Source organism: Colletes latitarsis, unplaced genomic scaffold (assembly GCF_051014445.1).
Source record: "Colletes latitarsis isolate SP2378_abdomen unplaced genomic scaffold, iyColLati1 scaffold0039, whole genome shotgun sequence".
In the NCBI taxonomy this organism is placed as follows: domain Eukaryota; kingdom Metazoa; phylum Arthropoda; class Insecta; order Hymenoptera; family Colletidae; genus Colletes; species Colletes latitarsis.
The window spans coordinates 300,001-310,000 of record NW_027488389.1 but is presented as its reverse complement, the minus strand read 5'-3'; the positions used below and the strand labels follow the sequence as shown (position 1 = coordinate 310,000).

At 56.2% G+C, this 10,000-nt stretch overlaps 1 pseudogene; it reads left to right on the top strand.

The window, feature by feature from the left end:
* Nucleotides 1-489, top strand: part of LOC143350795 (large subunit ribosomal RNA) — a 3,125-nt pseudogene extending 2,636 nt beyond the window's left edge.
* The last annotated feature ends 9,511 nt before the right edge of the window (nt 490-10,000 follow it).

Sequence of the window (10,000 nt, the reverse complement as noted above, 5' to 3'; positions counted from 1 at the left end):
GAGGAGCGGGGCGTGTCGGGCTTGGTCGGGAAGCGAGTCTGGCTGACGTGCCGGGCCTGGGCGAGGTGAACGGCGTTGAACGGATTCGTTCGTTCTCGTCGGGATCCGAGCTCGGTCCCGTGCCTTGGCCTCCCGCGGATCTTCCTTGCTGCGAGGCTTTCGTTGGCGGCTTGCCGTCGTCGATCGTCCTCTTCGGCCGCCATTCAACACTCAGCTCAGAACTGGCACGGACTAGGGGAATCCGACTGTCTAATTAAAACAAAGCATTGCGATGGCCCCCAAGGGTGTTGACGCAATGTGATTTCTGCCCAGTGCTCTGAATGTCAACGTGAAGAAATTCAAAAAAGCGCGGGTAAACGGCGGGAGTAACTATGACTCTCTTAAGGTAGCCAAATGCCTCGTCATCTAATTAGTGACGCGCATGAATGGATTAACGAGATTCCCACTGTCCCTATCTACTTCCAGAAACAAAACCCGACCGTGGTCAATGAAGAGGACCAGAAGGAGATTAGGTTCTGCTTCAGAACCGGGCGGAAGGACGGCGACGAGACCAACTGGGTGGTCGAGGTCTCCCCAAAGCTGCGGTCTAGGATGCTCGAAGCGCATAAGCTGTTCCTGGCCTGGAGCGCTTGCAAGGTGCGAGATTTTCTCGCAGTAAGCAGGTGCTACAAGTGCCAGGCATACGGCCATATAGCGAAGCACTGCCGCCAGAAGGAGGACGTGTGCGGCCACTGCGCACACACTGGACACAGCGCGAAGGCGTGTCCAAAGAGGAGCCAGCCCGCAGTCTGCGTGAACTGCAAACGGGCTGGTAAGAAGGGAGACCACGCCGCTTCCAGCGCGTCGTGCCCGGGATATGAGAAGGCAGTCCAGCGGTCCGCAAGCAGAACCAGTTATGTATAATAACGCTTCTGCAGACGGACGAGAACTCACGATCCTGCAGCTCAACATGCAGCGATCAAAAGTCGTGCCACACGAGGTCAGGCGACAAATGGAGGAAACTAACGCGGATATCCTGCTTATGCAGGAACCGTATAGTTTCAAAAGAGTTATCCCAGGTTTCGGGACGGGCGCTACGATAGTCTTTCACAACCACGCAGACGAACCGCCGCTCGCGGCCGTATGCGTGAGGAATAGAAAGTTTTCCGTGCTCAAAATCGCAGACTTGTGCACAACGCATTGCGTCTGTGTTCAGCTCTTCGACGGTAGCACGGAACTGTACGTAGTGAGTCAATACTTTCCGCCGTCGGAAAATATTGAACTCGGGTTAGCCCACCTCGACACAGTACTAACAAGGCTAAGGGGGAATAGAATTATAATAGGCGCGGACGCGAACGCGAAGTCACATGTATGGAACAGTAGAGTCACCGACGAACGTGGGGAACTACTAGAGGAATTACTCATTAGACATAACTTGTTGGTACTAAACGAGGCGGGACATCCCACCACGTTTGAGAATACGCGAGGATCGTCGAACATCGACGTCACTCTCGCGACCTGGGAAGCTATACCGCTCGTACACGGCTGGAAAGTGTACGAGGACGGAACCTCCAGCGATCATAGAATCCTGGAGACGCGCCTGAACCTCGGCACGCGAAGAGGACAGCCGCCGCCCCTACAACCACGGTACAACACCAGGAAGGCCGACTGGAACAAGCTCCAGAGGACACTCATCCAGGAGAAGCGCTCCTTGACGAACGCCGACCTAAACAGTCGGCAGGACGTCGAGGCAATGGCGGAAACCATGGAGCGGGCAATATTGACCGCCTGCGAAGCGGCAATGCCCAAAAAGAAATGGCACCAGAAATCTGTACCGTGGTGGACAGAGGAGCTAACAAGGATGAAGAGGGCAACATACAGAGCAAGAAGACTGTATCAGGGGACACACGATCCCCCGACGAGGGAGATACTTAAACAGGAATACCGACGGTTCAGGAGAACCTATACAAAAAAGGTGACGAGCGAGAAGAATCGCTCATGGCGCCAGTTCGTCACCAGCCAAGGAAACCAGGAAGTCTGGGGTGTCGCAACGAAAACATCCCTGGGGAAACTCAGGAGGGAGGAAGCCACTTCCTCGATCAAACTGCCACACGGAGGTCATACGACCTCGTGGAGATCAACCGCGGAAGCGATGTTGACGGCGCTCGTCCCGGAGGACGACATGGAGACAGACACCCCAGAACAAGCAAGGACACGTATGGAAGTCCGAATCCAGCCAACAACGGAGGACAGCCCCCCATTCCAGTGGGAAGACCTGAGTGCCGCTGTAACGCGCCTCAGAAAAGGTAAATGTCCGGGGCCGGACAGGATCGAGGTGGAAGTTATCCAGAAATCCTGGGGATGTCTCCACGAGGAGCTTCTCAGGCTCTGTAACGGATGCCTCGAATGGGGAGTATTCCCAGCTCGTTGGAAGGTGGGTACGATTATTACAATACCCAAGGGTCCGGACAAGGATAGGAGTAACCCGAAGTCGTATCGGCCAGTTTGCCTGCTTTCAATGGTAGGGAAGCTGCTCGAACGACTGATGGCGAACAGACTCGCGAGTATTTTTCTCGATCATGACCTAACCTCCGACCGACAATACGGGTTTAAACCTGGACGGTCGACGGAGGAGGCGATCGTTAAATTCCGTAGCATTCTTAGGGAAAGGGAATTCGCGGAGGCAAAATACGCGATTGCGATAGCGTTCGATATTTCGGGCGCTTTCGACAACGTATGGTGGCCAAATGTCCTGTACGAACTCAAGAGAAGGGACTGCCCACGAAACCTATACAGGCTAGTGGAAAGTTACTTCTCGGAGAGGGCAGTACAGATCGTGGGGAAACAAGAATCAGTCCGGAAACCCGTTACCAGAGGCTGCCCGCAGGGCTCGATATTGGGTCCAAGTTTTTGGAACCTAATTTTCGATGACCTGCTGGCGGTTCTCACATCCGACGAGCTGGAATGTGAACCGGTTGCCTATGCGGACGACGTCCTGGTCGTGATTTCCGGCAACTCGAGAGAGGAGCTGAGAAGGAAGGGCCAGGGTGTCGCCACGGCAATGTCCGAGTGGTGCGGAAGGAGAAAGCTGGAACTCTCAGCCGAAAAGTCGGAGATGCTCTTGGTCAAAGGATCGCTCGATGCAGCGCGTCCACCGACCATCCGCATCTCCGGCAGAGGCATAAGAATGAAGCCAGCAATCAGGTACTTAGGAGTACATTTTGAGAAAGGACTCCGGTTGAACACGCATATCGTGACAACTTCGGAGAAATGCAGAGGTTTGTTCAACAGTCTCGCGAAGGTGGCCAAAGCGAACTGGGGACTGGGACATCGCGCACTCCGTCTTTTGTACGGGGGGCTCTTTGTACCCATAACCACGTACGCGGCGGCGGGCTGGAGCGACCTGATGAACAAAACGGCAAGACGGATGCTGGCTCGTTCTCAGAGACAGGCTCTCCTTCGAGTCACCAAGGCGTATTGCACGACGGCCTCGGACGCACTAACGGTGATCGCGGGCGAACCCCCGATCGACCTGGTGGTGGAAGAGAGGGCAAGAAGATACTGGATTCGGACGGAAGAAAGAAGAGGACGAAACAACGGCAACGAGGAAGAGGAAGGCCGGGATTACGGCGAAGAAAGAAGACGGGCGGCGGCGGAAATGCTGGATGCCTGGCAGGAGCGTTGGCAGGTTTCGACCCATGGTCGGACGACCTTCGAGTTCTTCGGAGACGTCCGGCAGAGAACACGGGCCACCTGGATAGAACTGGACCACTATGTCACGCAATTTCTTAGTGGTCACGGTAACTTCAGGTGGAAGCTCAGATCCTTCGCTCTGAGTGAAACTGCAATGTGCGAATGTGGGACCGGCGACGAAACGCCGAAGCACATCCTTCTCGACTGTCCGAGGCACGAGGCGGCCAGGGCGGTCTTGAAGACGGCACTGCGGCTTAACGGCTGCGGATGGCCGGTCGCGGAAGCGGAGTTGGTTTCCAAAACCAATTTCCGACACTTCCGCGACTTCGCACGAGCCACGCTCAAGGCCAAGGAGACCCCAGCCTACGTGGGATGGCAACAAGTTGACTAGGAAGAAAGAAGAAAGAAGAGGAACCTCAAGAACAAAGGACGCGCAACGGAAGGAAGAGGACCACAGTGACAGTGTCAGTGAGAGTGACAGTGACAGTGACAGTGCCGAGAAACCGCGGACCGCGAGCCGCGAGCCGCGAACCGTGAGTCGCGAGACGAGTGACGCGAACAAACGACCGTAGATCCGCGAATCTGCGAACCGCGGGCCGAGTACCACGGGACTATGTGCCGGGCGACCGCGAATCGCGAACCACGAACCGGGACACCACGCGCCGAGGAATGCGGATCCGCGAATCCGCACCGCGAGATAGCGCATCCGCGATACCGCGCGCCGCGAAACCGTGAATCCGCAAGACCACGCGCCGCGAAACCGAGAATCCGCGACACCGCGAGTCGCGAGCCGCGAAACCGCGAATCCGCAACACCGCGAGTCGCGCGCAGCGAAACCGCGAAACCGCGAATCCGCGACACCGCGAGTCGCGCGCCGCGAAACCGCGAAACCGCGAATCCGCGACACCGCGAGTCGCGCGCCGTGGAACCGCGAATCCGCGACACCGCGAGTCGCGCGCCGGGAAACCGTGAATCCGCGACACCGCGAGTCGCGCGCCGCGAAACCGCGAATCCGCAACACCGCGAGTCGCGCGCAGCGAAACCGCGAAACCGCGAATCCGCGACACCGCGAGTCGCGCGCCGCGAAACCGCGAAACCGCGAATCCGCGACACCGCGAGTCGCGCGCCGTGAAACCGCGAATCCGCGACACCGCGAGTCGCGCGCCGGGAAACCGTGAATCCGCGAATCCGCGACACCGCGAGTCGCGCGCCGCGAAACCGCGAATCCGCAACACCGCGAGTCGCGCGCAGCGAAACCGCGAATCCGCGAATCCGCGACACCGCGAGTCGCGCGCCGCGAAACCGCGAAACCGCGAATCCGCGACACCGCGAGTCGCGCGCAGCGAAACCGCGAATCCGCGAATCCGCGACACCGCGAGTCGCGCGCCGCGAAACCGCGAAACCGCGAATCCGCGACACCGCGAGTCGCGCGCCGTGAAACCGCGAATCCGCGACACCGCGAGTCGCGCGCCGCGAAACCGCGAAACCGCGAATCCGCGACACCGCGACACCGCGAGTCGCGCGCCGCGAAACCGCGAATCCGCGAATCCGCGACATCGCGGGTTTTTTTTTTTTTTTTTTTTTTTTTTTTTTTTTTTTTTTTTTTTTTTTTTTTTTTTTTTTTTCTACGCACGAGATCGCGATAGTGGAGTGAAACATCAAGAAAGAAGAAGGACATACCAAATGGATCCAGGACCACCAACCACACACCAACATACACCAACACACACGCACACACACATGAACACCTACAAACAACCAAACAACCGGACTATGCACGAGGATAAGGACACGACCACAGGGACAGGACAACACAGAACGGAGGAACATTCCTAAGGTAGTATAACCTGCGATCACCGGTGCAGGCAGGCTTCTCCACAGAAGCTGCGGTGGTTGCAGGCAATAATCGGCTCGTGCCAACCTGCTGGAATCGAGCGAAAGCTGGCAGCTCCGCCTCCTCGTGGCCCCCGCTGGTAACGACGCTGCAGGTTGCTTCGCAACCTGGAGCGTCGGCTAAGAGAGCTGCTTCCCGAAAGGGTAGATTCAACTTGTCCAAAGACCCGCAAGGCGAGGACAGGGTATTTCCAGCCCAGAGTGCGGTAGAACACCTACACCGTACGCTTCCCTTCGCCGTTGTCGTCGGAAAGTAGATAGAAAAACCGCTTGGTACCGGGAGTATGCCCAGCCTCCGTGCAGGGTACAGGCATCCCAGGGCCCATTCAGGGCAAAGCGACAATACTTGTCCCTATCTACTGGCGTCTAGAAGCCGTCCGGGCGTATAGCTTGCTATACGGCACCAGGATCGCATGTGCCAACCCCTCCTCCACGCGGTGGACGCTGCAAACGGCATTTATGCCGGCCAACGGGGCTCTGGTTTCGGCAGGGGCGGTGCAGGGGCACACCGTATGGGAGTAGCGACCCCACCTACCCGAGCAAGACGTGATCCGTCATTCGTTCTGTGCAAAACAGAGATGTCAGAAAGGAGTGGTGTCAGGAAAGCAAAGAGAGATGGGGAAGCATTATGACTAGCGTATACTTAACACCTGGGGGCTTCGGCCCCCATTTCACGTTAAGGCTTATTGGAGAAGGCGTATATTGTACAAAAAAGGGGCTATATGCCCCTTTTTCACTTTAAGGAACTTTTCGAAGTTCCTACTCGAACACCTAGAGCTTCTCCAAGAAAGACCTAACTCATACCAGGGGGCTATAAGCCCCCTTTTTGCTTTAATGCTTTTCCGAGGAGGCGATCCTGACACCAGAAATCAAAAAGGGGGCTATATGCCCCCTTTTCACGTTGAGCAAAGTAAAAAGACCAGAAAGAGACACGAAACGACGTCTGTATGCGTCCCCAAAAGCAATACGCCGCTGGGAAAAGCAATACGCCGCTGGGCTTGGCAGAACCCAGCACACCAAAACATCTGGTGGCAGACGTCGTAATGCCAGACGAATGACGGAAGGAGGCCACCGTAGAAGTAGCTGAGCTGCTCCCTACTGCCTGAAGGTGTCGGCTGGGAAACCACGCTAGTATCCTAGGTAGGGAGACGGGCCTCGAAACGTGGATCGCTCCCCTGGCCATTAGAAGACTCCGCCTAGACCAGCTCAACTCCGAGCTGTAAACCGGTGGTGTACGGCTCTGTCAGACTCGGAGTCCTTGCCATACGGACGCTGCATATAGGAAGGATATGCAGCGTATGACGAAAACACTGAAAGGTACGCCAACGACGAAAGACAACATGTATTTATACATGTAAGACCGTCGTCGCGCTGCTGACAGCAGCTCCCGTCGTTGGCGATGGCAAAGGACGCTGAAGCGTCAAGAGCATAGTTAATGATGGCAAAGTGAGTTCTACTAGTCGTGCTAAGGACGAGTCCCACGTTTTGGAGCTAATGCTACAGGGACATGATGCCCGAGGTCATGTCCTAGTTACGCAGCGGGTTCCCTGCAAAACAGGGAGCAGAAACCGGGCGTAGCGAAGCAGAGGGAACATCTGCTTGAGGTTTGTTCCCCACGTGTTTGCCGTGCGTGGCGACCTGTGTCGGCGGAAAGGAGGATCCTGGGATCTGAGGGCCCTCTCTCCTGCGGGAGTGTAGCTGCCCAACACGTACCTTTGGCCTCTGCTTCGTCTAGACAGGCGGCTAGGCGAGAAAAGCAGCCCTGTGCCTAGTCAATCGGCTCGGAACACCACTCGTGGGTTCTATTGGGCGAGGAAGTGAACCTAGGAGTCCGGGGAAAGCCCGGTCGGCCTTTGTTCGCGGACTATATCCCGGGTGCAAGTCCTAACCCAGGCGGAGCCGGGTTCCATTTGAGGGTCCATGGAGGCCGGGACACACGCCGGGACGAAACGAAATCCAAGCGAATATGGATCCTAAAATCAAATTGACGCCAATAGACGCCTCGGTACCCCGCAAGGGGGAAAAGGGAGTAAAGGAGGCTACCGTCGTTGCCCCCGGCAGGACGACGGCAGCGAGTAAAAAGGCTGGGGTGGTCTCACCACCTCAGAAAAAGGCGAAGGAGGTTGAAGTTGGGAAGGGCGCTAAAACGCCCCCCAGCACCAGACCCCCGACGCTACGAAGCAAGGCTACAACATCGAAGCCTGCAGGAACGATATCCCCTGCGCCGATTAAGGATATCAAGAAGGACGGATCGGGGACACCACCCCGTACAACTCCACCGAGGAAGCCAGAGGCCAAAAAGCCGAAGGCAACCTCAGCAGGCAACGCCACGTCTTCGGACGGAGGAAAGGGCCATGAAGTCGACAGCGACGGTTGGGTAACCGTCGTGAAGAAAGAGAAGCCGCAAAGGGCAGAAAAAGCCCAGAAAAGCGGCGAGGAGTTGCCAGGAAAGGTGTCGGCGGAGGCGACACCTGGTCCATCGAACAGGCCTCTCGATAAAATCAATGGAGAGGCCTCGAAACTGTTCAAGGGCATCCGGACCAGCTGTCTTGGAAAAGAATCCAGGCTCAGCAAGGAGACCGGAGCCTTGATCGTAGGCAACGCGGCAGCTCTCTACGAGCTAGTCCAGGAGGTTCTTATCCAGAACTCTTTCCTAAAAGGACAGCTCGCGGCGATCCGGCAAGAGGTGAGAGCCTCCCAGAGGATCGCAGAGAGGGTTGCCCCTACGGTTTCGCAGACGACGGGTTCCCGTCCGACTGTGAAACCCGCTCCAGTTCGTGCGGCGACAACCTACGCGCAAGCGGTAAAGGTTGACGCCAATCGAGTTTCCCCGGAAGCGGTTAAACCACCACGACACGTGGTGCGTATTTTCCCGCCGAAAGGGAAAGGACAGAACAGCGACGTTACCAAACAAACTGTTCTGTCCCTGGTCAAGCCGGCGAAGGCCAAGATCCGCGTGAGGTCCGTCCGACGCATCCACTCCGGTGGCATAGCCGTCGAAACCGAGCGCAAGGAGGATCTAAAGGCCTTCGTCAACTGCGCGAAGCTGAAAGAAGTAGGGCTTTCAGCTACTCTACCGACCTTGAGGAACCCTACACTTATAGTGTACGACGTTCCTAAGGCGATGAGGAAAGAGGAGGTTTCTTCCAGTATCTGGAAGCAAAACCTCAGCGATATGACCCAGGGGGATGTGTCGTCCAGCCTGAAGGTCCGGTTTGCAACCGGCCCGAAGGAAAAGGACACTGCCAACTGGGTCATGGAAGTCAGTCCGCAGGTCCGCCAGCGGCTGAAGAGCTCGGGCAGAGTGTACCTAGGGTGGTCGTCATGCAGAGTGCAGGACTACGTCTCGGTGACACGCTGCTTTAAGTGTCAAATGTTTGGCCACATGGCCAAACATTGCAAAGCAAAAAACGAGGTTTGCGGTCACTGCTCCGAAGAAGGGCATACCATTGCCTCTTGTACGGCGAAGAGTAAGTCCCCAACTTGCTCAAACTGTAAATCAAGAGGTAATCAGCACAACCATAAGTCGCGAGACAAAAACTGCCCTGCCTATAAGGCAGCTTTAGATCTAGCAGTATCTCGTACGAATTATGGATAGAAACGACCCGGAGAATCCTCTAAGGCAATTGCGCATCGCGCAGCATAATATGCGGCGTGCGCTAATTGTTCATGGTGAGGTGAGCGAGCTAATGCACGCAAAGGAGATCGACGTGTTGCTCATGCAGGAACCTTACCAATTTCAGGGACAGATTCCAGGCTTTGGGCTCACGGCGAAGGTGATCGCCGAGAATGAAAGGGCTATGGCCGCAATAGTGGTCAGAAACCCGGACATCTCGGTGGTAAAAATCACACAGCTGTGTGATACTCACACCTCCTGCGTTTGCATTAGCGGACCCTTCGGTAGTTTCTACCTCGTTAGCCAGTACTTTCAATGCTCGGAAGACATTGAACCAAGTCTGGCACGCTTGGAGAGGACACTCGATGCTCTCCAACACCGTCGAGTCGTGATAGCCGCGGACGTCAACGCCAAATCCCACCTTTGGGGAGGAGAAAGCGTTCGACCGGACACGCGAGGCGAGAAACTCGAAGAGTTTATCGCATTACACGACTTGACGATTTTGAACGAGGCTGGGAGTATTCCTACATACTCCAGCCCTGCCGGTGAGTCATGGATCGATGTCACATTATCGACTCCAGACATGGCGACAATTGTGCGAAACTGGACGGTTCACGAGGATTGGACCTCCAGTGACCACCGACTCATTGATTTTGTCTTACAGTTCACGGACGTGAATGAGAATCGAAGCCCACAGCCTCGATTCCGCACGTTGCATGCGAACTGGGAGCGATTTGATCAAGTTCTTCTTGAAGGCGCGAGGCAATTACCCCTCGGCACTGGTTGCCGCAGGGAAGTCGAACACCTAGCACAAGAGGT